Source organism: Balaenoptera ricei, chromosome 16 (assembly GCF_028023285.1).
Source record: "Balaenoptera ricei isolate mBalRic1 chromosome 16, mBalRic1.hap2, whole genome shotgun sequence".
Taxonomy (NCBI): Eukaryota; Metazoa; Chordata; class Mammalia; order Artiodactyla; family Balaenopteridae; genus Balaenoptera; species Balaenoptera ricei.
The window spans coordinates 107,552,444-107,574,420 of record NC_082654.1 but is presented as its reverse complement, the minus strand read 5'-3'; the positions used below and the strand labels follow the sequence as shown (position 1 = coordinate 107,574,420).

Sequence of the window (21,977 nt, the reverse complement as noted above, 5' to 3'; positions counted from 1 at the left end):
ATCTACGGCCTTTAGCCTCAGGCTTCTTTTGAATGAAACACATACACACACCATCGAATTTGTCTTCAAAATCTTGCTATTGAATAGACTGGTGCCCTTGATTTTTAACACGACTCTCATGTTTCAGAGTAAAAAGCTGAAGGCAGAGCAAAAACGGGGCCAGAAAGGCTGGGGCGTACCTGCTCTCCACTTTCTTTTTTTTTTTTTTTTTAATTGGAGCATAATAGCTTTACAATGTTGTTTCTGCCGTACAATGAAGTGAATCAGCTATATGTATACATATACCCCCCCCCAGGGACCTTCCTCCCTCCCACCCCGCATCCCACCCATCTAGGTCATCACAGAGCACCGATCTGAGCTTCCCGTGCTATACAGCAGGCTCCCACTAGCTATCTATTTCACACATGGTAGTGTATTTATGTCAAACCTAATCTCCCACTTCGTCCCACCCTCCCCTTCCCCCGCTGTGTCCACACATCTGTTCGCTATGTCTGCATCTCTATTCCTGCCCTGCAAATAGGTTCATCTGTACCGTTTTTTCTAGATTCCACATATATGCGTTAATATACAATATTTGTTTTTCTCTTTCTGACTTACCTCACTCTGTATGTCAGACTCTAGGTCCATCGACATCTCTACAAATGACCCCATTTCGTTCCTTTTTATGGCTGAGTAATATTCCATTAGGTCTCTGCTCAGATATGATGTCAGTGAGGCCTCTTCCTTTGCCCTGCTCTATTCTTCTTCATAACGTTCATCACCACCCAACACAGGTTTGTTTCCTGTCTGTCTCTCCTCCCGAAAATGCAGGCTCCCCAGAACCGGGACCTTGCCTGGTTGCTCACATGCAGAGAGAGCACCATGCCCATGGCAGCATGAAAGAAATATTTGTTGAATGAATGCATCAATGAATGTGATTCTCTGGACCATATCCATGGCTTTCAAAGTGTGGTTCTTGGACTGACGGCACCAGCATCGTCCAGGAATTTGTTAGAAACACAAATTCTCTGGCCTCACCCCAGTCTTACTGATCAGAAACTGGGGGTGAAGCCCAGGAATCCGTCTTTTAACAAGCTCTCCAGGGGGTTCCGATGCAGTTTGCGATCCACTGGATGGTACAAACATAGCCACGGAGTGGAGGAGGAGACACAGGGAGAAGGAAGGGGGCCTCAGACCAGGGTCACCGACGTTCAAGGTGAGGTCAAGGTGAGGTCTGGGCTCTGTCCTGCTGGGAGACGGCTGGGAGCCTGAGGTGTGGCTCAGCAGAGGCAGATTCTGGAGAAGCTCTTCCTTCCTCCACTGGCTTCCCCATGCCCCTCACCTCAGCTGGTGTAGGCCCCCCCCTCCACAGGCACCCGGCGTGGACCACTTTCTGTTGCAATTATCCACGCAGGAAGAATATCCAGTAGACCTTACAGGAACAGCAGAGCGTTCTGTGTCTGCTCTAATACAGCTGCCACCAGCCTGGGCGGCTCTGAGCACTTGAAAGGTGGCTAATGTAACTGAGGGACTGGATTTAAATTTTATTTCAAGTTTTCGGCCACCACGGTTGGCCAGCGGCTGCTGTTCTGGGCAGCACAGATCTTTTTTTAATTTTTATTTTTAATATTTATTGATTTATTTGGCCGTGTTGGGTCTTAGTTGCGGCGCGTGGGCTCAGTTGCCCCGCGGCACGTGGGATCTTAGTTCCCCGACCAGGGATCGAACCCCCGTCCCCTGCACCGGGAGGCAGATTCTTAACCGCTGGACCACCAGGGAAGTCCCTGGGTAGCACAGATCTTTGCACCCATCCTTAGAGGGGTCCAGGTCCTCGGGAAGCTCAGCCTGTCCCTGATGGCTGTGCTCAGGAGGAACCGGAGAAGTCAGCATCACTCGGGCCCGTCATCGGCGCCCAGAAAAGAGTGGCACCTCCCTCCCCACGACAGTCACCCAGAGCAGAGGGCCCACTGAGGCTGCACCCCTTCCCTCCCCAACAAGGGACCGATTCCCAGGAACCTATACAATCCTTCATGGCGGGGACTTTGTTTTTTTGTCTTTGCCTTTCTAGCCAGGCACTGGCACAAAGCAGGGGCTCAAAAACTGCTCACTGGCTGAATAAAAAGCAAAGCAATTGCTCCACTAGAAGCGGATGCTAAGGTAAGATGGGTCCCTGTAGATCCATCACCACGGCGACCACCTTTTCCGGAGAGAGGCTGCATTAGTGAGAGTCCCCTTCCCTCCACCCGGGGAACTGGAGCCAGCGGGGCTCTGTCCCCATCAGCCCCGGCCTCCCCGCGGCCCGTCCCACCCCAGGGCCTGTGGACCTGCTTCCTGCTTGGCAAGTAGACCCAGGACCTTGGCAAGGAGCCCAGAACACAGTGATCTTTGAAGGCCTCCAGGGACCTTAGGCAAACGCCCAGCTGAAAGGGGAATGATCTCACAGCTCAGTAGACACGGCTCCGGCCCCACCAGACTTGCCCTTGATCTTGCCCTCTGCTTTCTCTTGACGCCGTCCGGCCCCGGCCCAGCAGGGTGCTCGCCTGCACAAAGACCTGTGCCCGGTCTGCTGGTCGCCGGGAAGAGCCCAGACACCCATGTGAGGTCTGGTCGCCATCGAGGGATGTCCCGACAAGCACACACTTGAACCTTTCTTGACCCCAGTTCCTTCCTGTGTGATGTGGCCACGAGACACCTCTCCTTGCCCAGGTGACAACACTGTGGAAACTGGACCTGGTTATTCCAGTGGCAAAGGAGTCAGGGTTTGGGCGGTGAAGGTGGAAACCATTTCTCAAGGGACAAGTGGTTCACTTATTGGCAACGTGTTATGGGTTCACGGCATATTGTATTTGGCTTCAGTTTTTTGAAATATGCTCTTCCTCTTTTCCACAGGGACTGCCTAGAGGCCAGCAGGGGACACTGAAAATTGTGTCTTTCTGGTCTGAGAGAAGAGCCTGCCGTCTGAGAAATGAGAATGGATTGTTATGTCTCTGTGGATGTTGGTTATACTATCCTCTTGGAAAGAAAGGAAATATCCAGACTGAAGATAAATTTTTTAAAATGACTGAATGGATTTTAACTTGAATCAAACGTTGTATTTTATGCCTTTTTATTCCTCTAAGGTTAGAACTACATTGCTGCAGAGTCTCTAAGTTTAGACAGACAGCTTAAAAATGTATTTCCAAGTGGGCCAAACCACCTGCTTCCTGACCTAGCATCACATCTTTGCCTGCATCCCAAAAGAGTGGCTTCTGGGTACATGGGGTAGCTTTCTGCCTTTTCCCTCCCATTCTGGATGGTGTTATAGGGCCTCATACTGCATTAAGCAAGAGAACTCTGGGCCAGTACAGTCAAATCTTGGCTCTGTCATTCATTAGCTGTGCATCTTGGGAAGGTTCTTCGTCTCTTTGTTCTGTACGGTCCTCCCCTGTAAGGTGGGAATAACAACCCCTACCTCATACGAGTTCTTACTATTATGCTTAGAAATATAGCCCAAGCTTTCCCGAAATCCTCTTAATTGTTCAGTCTGGGTCTATCATATATGGGTTGTTACGGACTGAATGTGTGCTCCCCAAATCCATATGTTGAAACCTTAACCTGCAGTATGATGGTATTAGGAGATGGGACCTTTGGGAGGCAATTAGGTCACATAGGTGGAGCCCCATGATGGGATCAGTGCCCTTAAAGAAAAGACATGGGAGAGCTCTTTCCCTCTCTCCTCCCACTGCACCGAGGAGAGGCCCCGTGAGGACACGGTGAGAAGGTAGCTGTCCGCAAGGCCCGAAGAGAGCCTCACCAAGAGCTAAGCTGGCCGGCAGCCGGATCTGGGATGTCCAGCTTTCAGAACTGTGAGAAAGAAATCTCTGTTGTTTTATGGGATTTGCTTACAGCAGCCCAAACAGACTAAGACATGAATTATCTAAATTACCCAACTAAGACCTTTCAGAGATAATTCTCATGTTTGCCACAGGCTCTGTGGAGAAGCCCCTAAGTTGTCTCCTTTTATTTATTTTAAAAAATTAATTAATTAATTAATTTGTGGCTGCGTTGGATCTTCATTGCTGCGCGCGGGCTTTCTCTAGTTGCGGCGAGCGGGGGCTACTCTTCGTTGCGGTGCGTGGGCTTTTCACTGCGGTGGCTTATCTTGTTGCAGAGCAGGGGCTCTAGGCGCGTGGGCTTCAGTAGTTGTGGCATGTGGGCTCAGTTGCTCCGCGGCATGTGGGATCTTCCCAGACCAGGGATCGAACCCATGTCCCCTGCATTGGCAGGCGGATTCTTAACCACTGCGTCACCAGAGAAGTCCCAAGTTGCCTCCTTTTAAACTTGGTCTTTGTTCTCTGACATCAGGATTACCCAGTAGAAGTGCAGAGATTAGGCACCAAGGATCTAGACATGACTGCCAAATGCCACCTCCTCTTGATGCTTTGCTCCCCTCCCCAAATGGAACGTGCCCTTGGCACTCCTTCCAGGGCGTGTCTCACTCTCCTTGAGACGGGCAGCCCGGGGGAAATGCATCCGCTCCCCTGTCCTGTCGGCCGCCCTGCAAGCCTGTCCTGTGCACCTCTGTGCAGGCAGTGTGGGCCTCACACCTAGAATGTGCTCCGCAGAGATCCAGTCAGTGGATGGATTCTGTTCTAGATTTTGGCTGACTAGCTGCCCCAAGCTAGTCACGTCTCAATCCTCTTACACGCTGGGCTTAATTAAAATGGCCATGTGGCCACTCTGGACCCGCCATTTCTAGGGCATGAAGCCCCATCTGGTCCTGGGCACTGGCAGTCCAACCCTACCCCGCGGATCAAAACTCTTTTCATGACTTCTGGGTATTAACTGTTTCTAGTTAACCGCTGGCACGGATCCTGCCCCAGTTTAGTCCTACTTGACAGAACCTCCGACGCCCTCCCTCTCCCTGCGTCTGCTGGAAGACCAGAGGGTTCCTCCACCTAGGCCTGCTTCCCCTTTCCTGATCCACCTGCCAACGGCTGCAAAAGCCCCGCTGAAGCGCTGGAAAAGCCCTTCGCCAAGAGGCCAGCAACCAAGATAAATGTGACTGCCCTGGTGGTCAGCCTAAAGTGAGGTTCAGCGACACGGCAGGGGGCCTTGGGTGCCCTTACTACTGAAGCATATGCAGTGACAAGGCTGGAGACTGCATGCGAGAGTACTGTCCCACCCACAGGGACCACACCTGGGGACAGGAGAAGGTGGGTGAGACGGGCACATGGAGGGGCTGAGGGGAGGACCCATACAGGGTGCATGAGACCCCAGCCCTACAGGATCCCCCTTCCCAGTCTGCCCCCATCCAAGGGTCCAGGTTGTAAAGGATGTGTCACACAAGGTGTGAAGGACTGATGTTAGGGCTCCAGCGGAGCAGGGTGGGCCTCGGGTAGAAGTCTACCTAGAGAGCGATCAGATGAATATTTGCCGGGTGGCAGGCCCCTTCCATGGTAGACTGTGGGTCCCAGGCTGAGGGCCCCCCAGAAGCAGAAAGGCTTGTTGGCAGGAGAACTAGGATCCAGGGGCGATGCAAGCAGCCTCTCTCTTCAGCGGATGTGACCTGGATTTGGGGGGGTGCCCTGAGGCAAAACAGCTCAGAGGATCAGCTCCTGTCCCGCTGGCCCCCCGTGTTTCTGGCCACTGAGCCAGTAAGGAGAGGTGGTGTTTGAATGGGGGTCTCCAGACGCTAATCCAGTGCTCTGTTCTGTGCACTGAAGCCACCTCCAACCCCCAGAACCTCCATATGGAGGCCGCTACCATGACTGCCAGCACTGAGACGTGTTGTCTATGAGGACTCCATGGCCCCTGAGTCCCCCCCCAGGACTGATACTCCGAGAGGGTCTACCTTCCCTTGACTCCCCAGACTCATTCGGCCCCCGCATTGTGGGTTCTCATGGTATATTAGCTTCTTGTTGCTGCTATCAAGAATTACCATAAACTCAGTGACGTTTATTCTTTTATAGTCCTGGAGGCCAGAAGTCCAAAGTGAGTCTTACAGGCCAAAACCAAGCTGTCAGCAGGCCTGCTTCCCTCTGGAGGCTCTAAAGAGGGACCCTTTTCTTTTAAAAAAACATGCCCTTGGCTTTATTTATTTATTTTAAAAATATTTATTTATTTTGGCTCCACTGGGTCTTAGTTGTGGCACGTGGGGTCTTTGTTGCCGTAGGTGGGCTTCCCAGTTGTGGCTTGCATGTGGGGATCCTAGTTCCCCAACCAGGGATTGAACCCAGGCTCCCTGCATTGCAAGTGTGGAGTCTTACACACTGGACCACCAGGGAAGCCCCGAGAGACCCCTTTTCTTGTCTTTTCCATCTTCTAGAGGTTACCTACATCCCTTGACTCTTGGCCCCTTCCTTGCATCACTCAGCCTCTCACTTCTGTCCTCGTATCTCCTACGACTATGGCCTTCCTGCCTCCCTCTTACAGGGGCCCTTGTGATGCCCTTAAACCAGCTGAGCAATTAAGGATAAGCTCCTCACCTCAAGGTCCTTAATATAATCACACCTGCAAAGTCCATTTTGCCACGTAAGGTGACATGGTCACAAATTCTGGAGGTTGGGACGTGCACGTCCTTGGGGGCCTTTATTCAGCCTGCCATACCTGGCAACTGAATTGATCTTTTCTAGTCTCATTTCACAGGTGACGGATGAACTGTTCAACGTCTGCTACTTCAGAGGCCTGTGCGCTGGATGAAGTCGTATTGCGCGTACGCAGTGCCGTATTCCCAGCTCGGGCCAGGTGCCAGGCACACGGTAGGGACCAGAAACCATGCCCCATTGAAGGTCTGTCTCCACCTGGATCCTCAGCTCCTTACTGAGGATGCAGGACAGGTATCAGGATAGGAACCGCCCATAGAACTAACATCTACCCCACAAAGACCCTCCCCTAAGGCCAGAATAGGGTGCTTCTTGTGCCACGGGGTAAAACGCAGGCTGCCTGGACCCGGCTGCAACCTGGCACTGTGGCCTCCCCTCTCTTGCCCTGGTACGGCTCTCTGATGCTGATGACCCCGGTCAATAGCTACGGTGATGATGGTAGATGGCATTCACTAAATGCTGACACTAAATTACGTGTCTAATGTTGTTGGTTTCTCACAGCCTGCCAGGGGGGTGCTAGCATTTTCCTCATTTTACAGAAGAGGGGACCGAGGCTCAAGGTCACACAGCTAGAAGCTGGTGGTTGGAGCCAAGGCTCCGACCAAGGTTTCTCTGAACCCAAAGCCATTGCTCCTAGCACTGGGCTGCCTTTCAGATACTCAACCAAGACAGAGGAAGGAGAAACCCTGATTTCCAGCCAAACCCTCCGCAGGCGGGCTGATGGGGAGGGACAGTCCATCCTCTCCTGGCGGCATCTTTACTGTCCCTCACATGCTTCCCGTTCAGGTGGGGCTGCCTCTCCATCGAGTGACTTTCCGCATCTCCCCTCCATTAAAGTTTCAAATGTGCAGCAGCCTAGGGAACCAGAGAAACTTCCGAAGTGTCAAAGCAAGGCCGCCTTCAGCCTGGGTGAGGTGGTGGTACAGCAGTGAGGCGTAGCCTCCCGCCCCCCGCCCGCAAGGAGGGGGTGCCGTCAGGACTCCCGCTCCAGCCCTGCGCGGAGGCAGCCAGCTGGGGCAGGCAGGACCCAGAGGGCGAGTCCTGATGCAGCTGAGGGGTGGGAGGGGTTTATGCGGACAGCCACAGGACACAGAGCTCAAAAAGACGTTTCTCTTTGCGAGTCTGACGCCAGTTTCAACGTGTGGGTTCTTTTCCCCACACCAGGCGATTCTCCAGTGCCAGCTGGCCGTCCTACAATTCAACTCAGTTCGGACACTTTCTATCTGGAAAGAGCGTCAGATCCCGCAGGTTAAGGGCTCAGCCCACAGGTCTGTCTCCCCTTCAGCCAATCGCAACTCCAGGTTGTCACCTGTGCTTCCTGCCGAGTGCCCAGAGATAGGATGTTCCCACATCTCCTTCTTGGGTTTGATGACTTTGCCAGAACTCAGAAACACTTTACTTACTAGATCACCAGTTTGTTATAAAAGGATGTAACTAGGAACAACCAGACAGAGGAGATGCAGGGGGCAAGGTCTGGGGAAGGGCACAGAGCTTCCCTGCCCTCTCCCCACACCTCTGCGTGTTCCCAGCCCGGAACCTCTCAGGACCCCATCCTCTCGGGGTTTTATGGAGGCTTCATTCCATAGGCATGATTGATTAAGTCATTGGTCATCAGTGATTGATTGAGCTGCCAGCCCTTCTCTCCTCCCCAGAGGTTGGGAGGAGGGGTGAGTGGGGGACTGAAAGCTCCAGCCCCTACTCACATGGCCGTTCCCCTGGCAACGAGTCCATCCTTAGGTTACCTGAGGCTTTCCAACAATCACCTCATTATAAAAGATATTATATCGCTCTCATCATTTAGGAAATTCCTAGAGGTTTAGGAGCTCTGTGCCAGGAACCGAGATGAAGACCAAATATATATTTTATTATAAATCACAGTATGACACTATTACACTGGGAGGCTGTGTAATGCAAGAATGGAGAGGTCGGGGGAACATGTAAGCAGCTACACTCTGGGGGAGAATAAAAGGAGGGTTTGCTTTTATCTGCGGAGGGTATGCCCAGCGATTCACTCTCTCTGCTGCCCTTAAAGCTAGATACCCTGTCCCTCAGCCTAACTGCCTTCCCAGGGCTCCGGGGGGAGCGATTGGGAGCCTCTGTGCATCTGCTCACCGGGAGAGCTAGCCGCCCTGCTCCCGCGCTTCTGGGGCACACGGTGAAGGACAGCCGAATTTTCACCGAGTGTCTGGCACGCTCACTCAGCACAGAGGAAGAGGCTGTGAAATGGGGCCACGGGGCATTTCCTCTCCCCTTTTCCTCCTCCACTCACTAATAGGTGTTGGTTTTTTAAATTCGTGGCTGATGATAATCCCTAAAATGAATTTAAAATGTCCTAATCCTTTGACAGAACAGCAGGAATAAAAGAGTGATGTGGAGAACTCGTTTAAGAAAATCAAAAGTCAGGGGCTCCTGGATAAGCAGAGAAGCTACCTTTGAAGCACCCTCCTGAGAGGCCTGAGTGCTGCAACCACTCACTTTCCACCCAAGCAGGTGGCCACCGCACCCTCCCATGATAAGTCCCCCTCCCCGCTGGGGAAGTCTGAATCGATGGAGGCAGATATTCTCCCTGCATCTTCTCAAATGCTCCCTCCTGCCAAGGGGTCCCAAGGACCCAGCCCCTGGGACACCAACAGCTAACCCAGCGGTGACCTCCTGGCCTTGTCACGTGCCCGGGGAGCTTCTGAGCTTTCCTCTCTTAGGTTTATCTTCTGTTTAAGACTCATATGCCTGTTAAGATGAGCAGCCCAACTGGCCCTGCTGATTCGGCAGACGTGGACGTCATGGGCGTGTGTAGGTACAGGCATCTGGCAGGAGGAGAGAAGCAAAGCGGCCAGAGTGCTACCTCTCTATCATCCAGCCCTTCCCAACTCAAGGCTGCACCCTGGGCAGCCTCAAGGGGAGGTGTCATGGGTTGAATTATGGCCGCCTCAAAAGACATGTCAGAGTCCCAACTCTTAGGACCTCAGAATGTGACCTTATTTGGAGACGGTGTCTTTACAGAGGTACGCAAGTTAAAATTTGGTCATTAGGGTGGGTCCTAATCCAATGCGGCTGGTGTGCTTCTAAAAAGGGGAAATGTGGACACAGAGACAGATGTCCACAGAGGAAAAACGCCACGTGGAGATTGGAGTTATGCTACCACAAACCAAGGAACTGCCAGAGGCTGGGAGAGAGGCCTGGAATAGATCCTTCCCTAGAGACTTCAGGGCCCTGTGACACCTTGATCTCAGACTTGGCCTCCAGAACTGTCCCTCATAAAATGGTGTAGTATTTGCATGTAACCCACACACGTCCTCTCACATACTTTAAATCTCTAGATTACTTCAAATACCTAATACCATGTAAATGCTATGAAAAGGGTTGCCAACATGTGCCTAATTCAAATTTTGCTTTTTGGAACTTTCTGGAATTTTTTTCCTCACTAATTTTGATCCACAGTTGGTTGAATCCTCGGATACAGCGGGGCAACTGTACCTTGATACACTCATATCACACACTAATACAAAAGGGTTTAAAGTGGGAGGTTCCCAGTTGTCTTGCTTAAATCATAAACCAGGATAGACCCTGATCTGTTCTGTCCTGCCTGGAAATGCACTCCTCCTTCAGTAAGAAATTCTGTCTTTGCTGGAATCTCTCTCCTCCTGGCCCCTGGGGCTCAAGGTCTCCTCTCCTGTGGCTCTTGCTGAACAAGGTGGGAACCCTTCAGCCTGGCCGTCAAGACCTTCACCCAGTCACTGGGTGATTCGTCAACAGGCACCTGTTGGCCACCTACAGCTGAAGAGGCCCAGTGGTGTGCCGGGGGGGTCAGCACCTCCGCCCTCCCTGGGGCTTTTGAACCCAGACCCCGCCTTCCGGCAGATGCGCTCCCCTTGCTTCCCCCCCCCCCTGCATTGTGAGCCTTCTCCCAGCCGTCACTTGCCCTCACAACACCCACCTGGAGCCCTGGATCAGCCTGCCCAAGGCCAGGTGCACTTCTCCTTTTCCGTGAAGTCTTCCCGAACTCCATGAGACTGTGGGACCCTCCTCTCCTCTGCTCCCCCTTGGCCTCTTGCTTACCCCCAATTTTAGTCCTTGTCACCGTCCGTCTGGCATCTAGTTACTTGTCCACTGGCCCTCGCTGGAGCGAGGCTCCCCCAGTGAGACGTGAATTCATCCGCGTGCCCAGCGCGGGGCCTGCACACAACAGGTGCTCGTTGGCTCGAGTGGCTTGTGAATCGACTGAGTTTAGTGCCGTGTGCTCTGGGGCAGCAGAGAAGCAGGGGTGAGTCTTGGCTCCCTCGGGCGGGGTCCCGGGGTGCAGCTGGAGGCGTCTAGCTTGACTTCTGGGGGCTCCGACGCCTGGCGCCTGTGGCGACCCCGCCTCACCGCCTGGCCCATCCGGCCCATCCTGCTGGGCCTGGGACCTCCTCCCGGGGCTTCTCCCTGGGGGGCCTGCCCTGGTGGGATCTCCTGAGCACCACTCCTTCCCCACTTCACTTGAGTAAAAATAGAGCTGGATACCCTCTGACTTTTCCTCCCTTGGTCCCTCCAAAGTGGTGGGTGGGACGCAGGGTGGTCCAGGGGATGGAGGTTTGAGATCACAGAGTTGTGAATCCTTACAACGGGGGAAGAGGGCCAGGAGTGGACGAGGTGCGACTACACGGTGGCTGGTTTGACATCCCCCGTTTCCCACCCCCGAGCCAGCCACTCAGGCTTTGGCGGACGGGAGGCGGTGACGGGGGCAAAGCTCCCCAGAAGCTCAGCTCAGCCTCCCACTAACCAGGCCGGAGAGTGGACTAAGCTCCTGGACCTGCCAGCCGCGTGCCCGGAAGCCTTGCCGTGTGCGGACTGGACTGTGGAGTCAAGGGCTGAACTCAAACCCTGATTCTATGTGACCAAGTTTCTTTGTGAGCCTTTGTGTCCTCGCTGTTGAGATGGGGGCAATGCTATGCACCCCAAGGGCTATTGCAAGGTTTAAGAGAGAGCCTGCATGGAGAGCCCTGGGCTCAGGGGCTGGCACTCTAGTGACGGGGGTTCTGAGCATAATGAGGTCCCAGAGGGGGCTTTTCCAGACCATCACAGCCACCGCTGCTTCCCTGCTGTTGGCCGTCCATTATCCTTCCTAACGGTACTTTTGTTTTGCTTTGAGAAATTGCCTCTTTCCCTCTAGGTACCATCTGGTAGGACTGAGATCATGACTCCAATACCACTGTCGTCACCCAGCAAGGGGCAGGCACATGCCTTGCTCTAGCTGGGAGTATGCCAGCTCCCTGGAACTCAAAACTGAGAAAGGGGCAAAGAAACGCAGAAATACAGGCAGTTGTGCTATAGGTCCCTGACCAGACTCCTGGGAGTAGACCATTCTTGTAGCTCCTGCTTCTTAGGGCTCGAGAAAGCCTTTGGAACCAGAATGCCAGGTTTGGATCCCAACTCACATCCTCTGTGTCCTTGGGTGAATTGTTTAATCTCTTCCTGCAGGAGGTACCTTGTGGTGTTATTGTGGGATTAAGTGAGTTGCTACATGTGAGGTGCTGAGAACAGAGGCTAGCAAACATGCAGGGCTGTATGTGATCCCTGTTGTAATTTTGAACATGGCTCTCAAAGCTCCCTCGGATTCGGTAAATGCTTAGAAACAAGTATTATTTTTCCAATAAATTTTCTTCAATTCAAGTGAACCAGAGTTGGTTTCTTTTGCTCTAACTGGCTAGGAGGCTAAGCAAACACAGAGATATCTATGCTGTAATTAGTGATTCATGCTGCAGCTGCATAAGCTCAGTCCCTCTGGAGACGGTTGATGGCGACAGGCCTCTCCTCCTCCCTGGCCACAGCTCAGCTTCAGACTCCGATTCCCCAAAATGCTGACAGCTTAGGAGTTCTCGGTGAGCTCCTGCCCCAGGTGTGCAGGGGGAGCAGTTCAGCTTGTCAACAGGGACTTTTAAGCTGCCAGTATTGATCTGTCAGAGCCACCAACCAAACTTCCTTGGTTAGGACTTAACGCTGAGGTCAAAAATGAGGCAGACCTGAAGGGAACTGGCTGCATCACTGCATGTACCCGTGGGCACACGGTTGCTTCCCATTCTGATAAGAGGGTCAGTTAGTGCCAAATGACCCTCAAGAGGGACTTCCCTGGTGGCACAGTGGTTAAGAATCCACCTGCCAATGCAGGGGACACGGGTTCGAGCCCTGGTCTGGGAAGATCCCACGTGCCGCGGAGCAACTAAGCCCGTGCGCCACAACTACTGAGCCTGCGCTCCTAGAGCCTGTCAACGAGAAGCCCGCGTGCAGCAAGGAAGACCCAACGCAGCCAAAAATAAATAAATAAATAAATAAATAAATAAATAAATAAATAAATAAATAATAAATTTACAAGTGACCCTCAAGAGCGCACATGTGCAGGAACCAGACCCAGAATAATTGGAAATTCCACGTCCCCCCCCCAGGGCGTGGGCTTGTCAGTTCCTGTTGGAATGAACAGGCAAGGGCAGCAGCCTGTACCACCTTCAAGACACAAGCCACCTCAGCACGACCTGCCAGGCGGCTCCATCCCTCGACACCCTTGCATCTCTGTTCACCTGCCTGATGCGGTCTCCCCCTTGCTTTGCCAGCACCCACAAGTCATCATTCGAAACTCAGCTCAGACGTCCCTCCCTCATGCTGCTTCCCCTCCCTGCCACCCCCTCAAGGCTGGTGGAGATGCTCCTCTTCTGGGCCCCCGTGCCACCCCACACCTCATTATAGTGTACCGTCATCATGCATTTACCCTTTCTTCTGCTCAGTTGTGTGGTCTTACAGGATGGGTACCCTGGTCTGCTTCATCTCTGTGTGAGCTATCGGTGTATAGTCAATAAGTATTTGCTGAACAGATGCATTAATTAGTTGTTTTTTTATTGGACAATATGGCGGAGAAGTTTATAAAATGAACCAAGGAACAGAAGCAAGGACCAGAGCTCCATTTCTGCTTTGTATCCAACATGCAATGTAACGTTAGACTGGTCATGGAATTTCACTTCTTACACTTTGGGGGTAACTTACTGTCAAAAAGGATTATATAGCCCTCATTTGTCACTAACCATGTAGAGATATCAGGAGGAAAACAAGCTTGCGAGGTACACTACGTGTCTCGCACTGTCACTTTCAAACTTGCTCAGGAAGTGCTAGATTTATGTTTCTCTCAAAAGAGAACACATGGATTTGAAGCAAAATGAAACTATCCAGAAAAAGGTTCAGAGTAAAGACAAGGAGTTCAGAGAAGACCCAAGTAATCAAAAAGGCATCCTTTAGTCACCTCCACACAGCATGCCCGATTCCAGGAGCTGTATGTGTCACAGGGAACGCCTGTCTCTCTATGGTTGAGGGATCATGGAAAAAGCCCAAATTAAAAAAAAAAAAATCAAGTATGAAAGAAATCTAGGTATGGATCTAGTAGAGAACACTGCTAAATTTAAAAAAGTGTTTCGGGACTTTCCTGGTGGCGCAGTGGTTAAGAATCGCCTGCCAATGCAGGGGACACGGGTTCGATCCCTGGTCTGGGAAGATCCCACATGCCGCAGAGCAACTAAGCCAGCGAGCCCCAACTACTGAGCCCGCATGCTGCAACTACTGAAGCCCGTGAGCTTATGGTGAGGGCTAGTCCTCCTCTGTCTGTCAGGCACGGCTGCTCCAGGCACCTTCTGAGACATTCCTCCCAAAAATCTGCTCCATGGACCAAGAGACCCAGAGACCTTCAGCATCCTCTAAAGGAACTTGGTGTCCTTCCCAACCAGTATTCTTTGGCTCCACAACACAGCCCACAAGCACCGCACCCCATGCCCATCCCCTACCCAGTCCTCAGGAAGACACTCCTCTCCCTGCCTCCAGATGGGTTACTTCCTTCAGCTCACAGCCCTGGCCTCCATCTTCTATCAGGGCTGGGACAATCTGCCTTAATCTCCATGAAGAGGCCAAAAATGCAAAAGCTATTTATTTGGTTCCTGGAAGTTGTATGAAGCAAGGCCAGCAGTGTTGGTCTGGTTGTAAAAAGAGAAGACACACTGGTCTTTTATTTCTTATAAATCGCTGTTCTCTAGGTGTTGCTTTCTCCTGGATATTTACAAGAAGAAGCCTGCTCCATGGGACCCACAGCTCCCTCTGCTTGTCTCTGTCTGCAGAAATCTCCCTACGCTGGCATCCCCAGAAGCCTTTGCAGCCTCCTCTCCTTCTCGTGTGGCTCCGCAACAAGAGAAGCCACCACAATGAGAAGCCCATGCACCACAACAAAGAGTAGCCCCCTCTCACTGCAACTAGCAAAAGCCCGCGTGCAGCAACGAAGACCTAAATCAGCCAAAGATAAATAAATTTAAAAAAAAACCTGTTTCCTCATTCTTCTGCAACCAAAGGAAAAGATAGAAATATTTTGACCAATAACCAGGGCATGGCTCAGGCAAGAGACACAAGACAGTGAAATGGAAAGAGTGTGGTTGTATTAGACAGCCTCAGCTTGGTAAGCTGCAGTAACAAACATCCCCCACCAACTCAGAAGCTTCCAACAACAAAGGTTTACTTCTTGCTCACACTGGATGCCCATTGCAGGTCACATGCCCTCTTTGCTTCAGGATCCAAGCTAAAGGAGCATATCCCATATTTGAGACATCCTGGCCTCATAGCAGAGGAAAAGGAGCTATGGCAGAAACACACCTTGGCTGTTAAAGCTTCTCCTGGGAGGTAGCACACATCACTTCCTCTATCATTCATTTGCCCGAGCAAGTTACACGGCCCAGCCTTATATCAATGGAGAAAGAAGTACAGCTCTCCCACAAGGAGAGCAGAAAATATTTTGAACAAATAATTAAATCTAGCAAAACGGTCTCTGGAGTCAGGCAGACTTTGGCTTTCCTTTTCTAGTCATGTGCTCTTGGGCGAGTTCTTACTCTCTTATTAGAATCTACATGCTGGGGATTATACTACCTACTTAGTAGTGACAATTCAAATCAAATAACACATTAAAACACGTGACTTTTTTCTTCCTTCCCCTGGGTCACCCAACCCCTCCTTCTACCATTGCCTTCTCTCTCCGTCCTGCTGCCGACGCCAGTGCGATAGGTTTGGCAGGAGAGTGTTTGCGAGAGGGGCAGGAGAGGAAGATGGCACTCGGGGAGACATGGAGCAGTTGAGAATTGCTTCTTATTTATGTATTTATTTGGCTGTGCTGGGTCTTTAGTTGCAGCACTTGGGATCTTCAGTTGCAGCATGTGAACTCTTAGTTGCGACTTGTGAACTCTTAGCTGCAGCATGTGGGATCTAGTTCCCTGACCAGGGATCGAACCCAGGCCCCTGCATTGGGAGCGTGGAGTCCTAGCCACTGGACCACCAGGGAAGTCCCAAGAATTGCTTCCTAAAGACAAGATCCTGGCTTCATATTTCAGGGAGAGGTAAGAAATAAATCCCTAAAATGTTTTGATGTTTGTATAGGACTTTATCCTAAAGGGAATAATAGGATAAGCATCCAAAGATGTATGTACAAGAGCGGTCATCGCATTATTAAAAATAGTAAAAATTTGTACATGATCTTAAATGTTCAGGAATAATGATTAAATCAGTGATGCTTTATCCACATAAATGAATACCCAGCATCCATTAAAATGGCAACGTGTTTCTATATTGATGTAGAACAATCTCCATAATAGATTGTTCAATGGGAAGAAAAACATTATACCAAAAGCACATGTAAGAAGAGCTCATTTATTAAAAAATTATATACATATATATATGTGGTATATATATGATCACTATTAAGGTAATTATATAAATGTGTGTGTGTATCACACATGTAAGAATTGTAAGAGTATAGGTGATTTTTCACATTTTTCTTTGCATCTCCTCTGTATTGTCTGAATGTTTAAAAATAATGCATATTATTCTTTTATAATTAGAAAAAACAATAAAGTTACTTTCATTAAAAAAATTCATACGTTACTAAGATCTCATTTGAAATTTCTACCCTGGGCAGCTAAGCAATTTTACAACTGAAAGCAGTCACATGCTCTTTCCCCAAATGCCCTCTGATTCAGGACATGTGAACTTCAGAACAATGTCTTGATGCAAAAATACTGTTTCTTATTATAACCCTGGATGGCTAATATTTTCAACATAATTGATTGTGGTCATCTTCATGAGGGCTCAGGGAAAAGTCGCAAGGATGACAAGGCGCCCTTTGAGAGCCCCCTCTCTCCTCCACCCCCTCTCCTGCTCTCCACCCAGAGTCTCCAGGGCCCTCGCTGCCCACCCAACACCACAGCCCCTCTCCCACCTCAAAACCTTCATTCTCCCCGACCCACGACCGGAATCTGAACTCCCACTCGCCTTAGTGTGCCTAGCCTCTGCTCGAAAACAATTCAAATTCAATCCAGCCAAACATTTTCACAGGGTACAAGGAGACAACCAGCTTCCTCTGCCTGGTTGGTAACTTGCAATTGTCTTTCACTGTCCTGATCCTCAGTGCCTCCGAATGTGACTTATAGGGTCACTGCAGGTGTAGTTAGCTAAGATGAGGTCATAGTGGGGTAGAGTGGTCCCTCATCCAGTATGACTAATGTTTTTAGAAAAAGGGAAATTTGGACACAGACACACACACACAGGGGGAAGATTGGAGGTATGTAGCCACAAGCCAAGGCACCGCCTAAAGCCAGGAGAGAGGCCTGGATCAATGCTTCCCAGAGCCTTCAGAGGGAGCACGGCCCTGTGACACCTTGATCTCTGACTTCCAGCCTCCAGAGCTGTGAGACAACAAATTTTGGTTGTTTTAAGCCACCCAGTTTGTGATAATTTGTTACAGCAGCCCCAGGAAACTAGTACACTATGCACAGTTTTTATTCCTATTCTAACACGTGTTCTTTCATATATATTCACTAAATGGAATCATATTACACATAGTCTTTCTCTACACCATAAAATAGGCTTTGGGTTCTTTAGAGAAGAGGGGACACGGCCACGCTGCTTGTACCTTCAGGAAAGAAGTCGGGGGTTACAATAAACTGAGTGCCCTGCAGCTACCATGCGTACCTTTACTTCATCTCTCTTTGTCCTCATACCTTTCAAGTGTGGAAACGGAGGCTGAGAGACATTAAGAGACCTATCTCAAGACATAGCTCCAAACTGAACCCAGAGCTTTTGATTTCAATCCAAATCCTTCCCATGATATCAGTCAGTGATGACCAGAAGATTGGTGCGGGCAGTCCTAGGATAGATCTCTCTAGCACCTGTTCACGTGGTGTGGTGAAGAGGCCCCACCAAGGGGACAACTGCATCATTAGGGTGATGGCTGTGTCTCAGCCCTCCCACAAGAGGGCTCGGGAACAACCTCAGACCCTGAGACAGTCGCCTCTTCTTCCCCACCGTGCTTGGCCTTGACACTCACAATAATCACGATGATGGGGCTGATTATGATTTTGGCTTTCTTTCACTGAGCACTTACTATGTGGTGTGCGCTGCCATGAGTTCTTTTTGTTTATTTATTTGGTTGTGCTGGGTCTTAGTTGTGGCAGGTGGGCTCCTTAGCTGCAGCTCGCGGGCTCCTTAGTCGCGCAAACTCTTAGTTGCGGCATACATGTGGAATCTAGTTCCCTGACCAGGGATCGAACCCGGGCCCCTTGCGTTGGGAGCACGGAGTCTTAACCACTGTGCCACCAGGGAAGTCCCCTGTCATGAGTTCTTAAAATGCATGATCTCATTCCCTGGCAGGTGGTAGAGTTTTAGGAGAGTTGTCTCTAAAATGAACTTTCTTATTCGGTGCATTCTGCTACCTCTGGAGCACTAAAGAGCTCGGGAGTGGCAGTCTAGTAAACTGAGACTCAATCTGTTCTCTGGACAAGATGCAACAGCTAACATCTGGGAAAAATCCCACCAATATTTCCAGCTGGCTTCTGTCATCCCACGAGATCAGCCGATTGTTTCCAGAACCATTAGCTCATCTAATGGGGGAGGGGTGCACCATGCTAATGAGTGTGAATGGCTTTCTTCAATAAGGGGCCCAGAAAAATGCATAATTCCTCCTGCCCTCATTTTCCACACTGTTCCCTGGAGTGCCCCCTCCTGCATGAATCACTCTGTTCCATGAAGCTAAAAGGGACCCCACCGGAATAGTCATTTACGGTGTTGATATTAGAATACATTTTGGTGTTGTCACCATTCACTTATTAAATAGATGCTTCTTGTGGCTTACTGGGTGCCAGCTGCTCTGCTGGGTACTGGGAGTACAAAGGCTTCCCTGGTGGTGCAGTGGTTAAGAATCCACCTGCCAATGCAGGGGACATGGGTTGGAGCCCTGGTCCGGGAGGATCCCACATGCCGCGGAGCAAATAAGCCCGTGCGCCACAACTACTGAGCCTGCACTCTAGAGCCCATGAGCCACAACTACTGAAGCCCGCACGCCTAGAGCCCGTGCTCCGCAACAAGAGAAGCCACCTCAATGAGAAGCCTGCGCACTGCAATGAAGAGTAGCCCTCGCTCGCCGCAACTAGAGAAAAGCCTGCGCGCAGCAACGAAGACGCAACGCAGCCAAAAATAAATAAATAAAATAAGTTTATAAAAAAAAAAAAGGAAACTGAAAGCAGGATCTCAAAGAGGTATTTGCAAAAAAAAAAACAAAAAACAAAGAGTCATTCAGATCATGTTCCAGTGGTAGCAAACCAGCCTGGGATAGGATGGTAGGCGCACAAAGCCCCCGGACCAGAATCCTGACTTTGTCCTTGTACAAAGGCCATTCACGGGGCAAAGCCACGTGATGTTTTTTTTATCACCCGTAACCCAAACTGCCTCTTCATTGGGATCAGGCCAACCGCAGTCACTGGCAACCATAATAGGATGGTTTTTGTGACAGTCATGTCTGATGAGGACTTGTCTCAGAGTTTTCTATCCATGGTCAAATTACAAAAAAGGACACTCTCCTTTTTGTTTGGATACCTCCCTCCTTTCACCTCTCCAAATCCTCCCAGCACTTTGAAACCCAACTCAGCTCCATCCAATGCCCTCCGTGCAGCCTGCCGTCGATCTGACTCTGCTCTGCGCCCGTTTACACTTAGGGTTTAGCCCCAGTTACCTGCGCTCTGGTACTGTTCTTTATTTCTTGTGAGGAAATGGACAGACAGGCCTTCCTGTCTATCTAAAAGGCTAGAGCTAATGACCAGTGCAAAACCGCCGTCTTTATCAACCTTTTCCCAAGTTCCTTCCGCCGCTGCCTTGCTCCTTCTTTTCCCATACAGTTTCCTCACTTCTTTTTTGGCCCCCTTCTCCTCTTAACTTAGCAAAGCAAATTGAGATGTTCAAAAGGGTTTTGCTGCCAGGTTTTACTGGCAAACAGGATAAATATAACAACCTGGGAAAAGAATGCAAATTTACAAGAACTCCAAAAGGATTATAGCCAGGCTATCCCTGTTCTTCACTGAAATTTAAATGAAGCCAACGTTTAATATTTCTTAGGCTCTCAAGCTAGCTGTCCCTTTAAAGGTGGCTTCTGGAATCCACTTCTTCCATCGTTCTCTCACCACTCTCTCCAGATCCCGAATGTTTTCTGTGAGTCTCAGATGCTAAAGGATGGGTAATTCAAGTTCCCTCACTTTTATCAGAAGTGGTGTCACAGTTCTCAAGGTCCCTCTGCTTCGTGTGAATATACGTTCATCCCTGGTGCTCGACCAGCAGATAATAAGCTGTTTGAAAGGAGGAGCTCGATTTTCAATATCTTTTTTAACATCTCACACAATGCCGTACCTTTAAGTCTCTCCTTTCTTTCCCAACTAATAAAACTCCTACCCATCATTCACGACCCCAGCTCAAACACTATCTTCTCCTTAATCGCCCGCTCACTACCCTTTCCACTTCCCCTTCCAAATCTCCAGGCGGAATTAACTGCCTTCTCCTCTCTCGTCCCTCATCAGTTTATTCACATGACAAATATGGCACTTATTCCACTTTTTTATATTGTCTGTACAAACATTAGGTTGGAGTAAAATCATCCTCTCCAGTCGTCTGTGAGCTCCCTGCAGCCTGTTTCAAGTGTATCCACAGCCCTTGGCACAGCCTGTGGGTTACAGTAGGTGCCCAAGGCATGCTTGTCCAGTGGAATGTTTCAGTTGCATCATACAGAGTCATGAGATGCTGTCTGTCTTCCACGTGCTAGAGGAGACACAAATGGACTCAGGAATGAAAGCCCCCTTAGCTGTCCTCATACTTCCTGTGGCCCACACCACAGACATTCCACCACCTTCCTCACCACCATCACCATCACACCATCCAGGAAAACCCCGAGGTCTGTGTACCCCAACCGAAGCAAGGAGTTCGCAGAACCAGAGGAGCTTGGAGAAGTTACCCATAATGTATACAAGCAGAAATCACTTGAGGAACTACCTGCATTTTGATTTAATCTTCCTGTTGGAAGATAACTTTGGTCTCTTGGGTTTTTACAAGTGTTGTCAGCGAGGCACTGATTGCTCTTTGTTCTGGCTATCTTTCCAAAGATGTCTGCATAAACGACCTTGGAAACTGGACTTGCTGTCTCCCTCTGGAGCAAAGAGCTCGGTGCTTACTGCATTTTACAAAAGATTCAGCTTCCCTGAGCTCAGGTTCCTCTTCCGTAATGCAACCTACTGTGTGTGTGGGTGTCATCTGGCTCTCTTCACATCACCCTGGGGGAACTGGGCTCGGGGAACTGGCACAGACGTGCTGATTCTCTGACTGCTGCTGCTGCTGTGAGTGATAAAACCGTCCTCCAACTCTGACCCAGGAGTCTCACGTCTCCTGCCCACATCCATGAACTGTGGCAAGAGCATGTGTTAGCTTGCACACAGGCAAAAATCTCAAAGCTCTTGTGGTTCCTGACACCCCTCAGCAGGGTCTTCTGGCCTTAACGTGCCCTGACTTCCCTTCTGAACATCTTCATATTCCCAACAAGCTACAGGGGTGGAACCCTGCTGGGCTGTGTGAAGGACAAATATTCATCAGTGATAAGCTGCAAATACGTGTACAGGAAGCCGGTTTGAGAGGTGATAATCACACCCTCAAAACAAACTGAGGTATGTGGTGATATTCACATGAAAGATGTGAACCAGGACACATGATCCTGCTGTGAAGACCAGACACAGTCATTTTGGAGTTTCTTTATTATAAGGGACTAAAAGGGAGAAGGGAGCAGTCATGTGTCCCAGTGACTGGGAAAGCCCCTGTTTCTTGATCTGAACATTTCAAACAGTATTTAGCTTTTGTAACAGTGATCGGGCACTGCTCAGAAGTAGGGGACTATCTTTCTTTTTATTATTGTTATTTGTTTATTTATTTTGGCTGCGCCGGGTCTTAGCTGCGGCACTCAGGATTTTCGTTGCAGCATGCGGACTCTTAGTTGTGGCATGCGTGTGGGATCTAGTTCCTCAACCAGGGATCAAACCCAGGCCCCCTGCATTGGGAGTGCAG

General features: G+C 50.2%; 1 protein-coding gene across 3 annotated transcripts in view; it reads right to left on the bottom strand.

Annotated features, from left to right (window-relative positions):
- TRIM67 (tripartite motif containing 67) overlaps positions 1 to 21,977 on the bottom strand; it is a 48,519-nt gene that overhangs the window by 15,346 nt on the left and 11,196 nt on the right. The window lies entirely within an intron of this gene.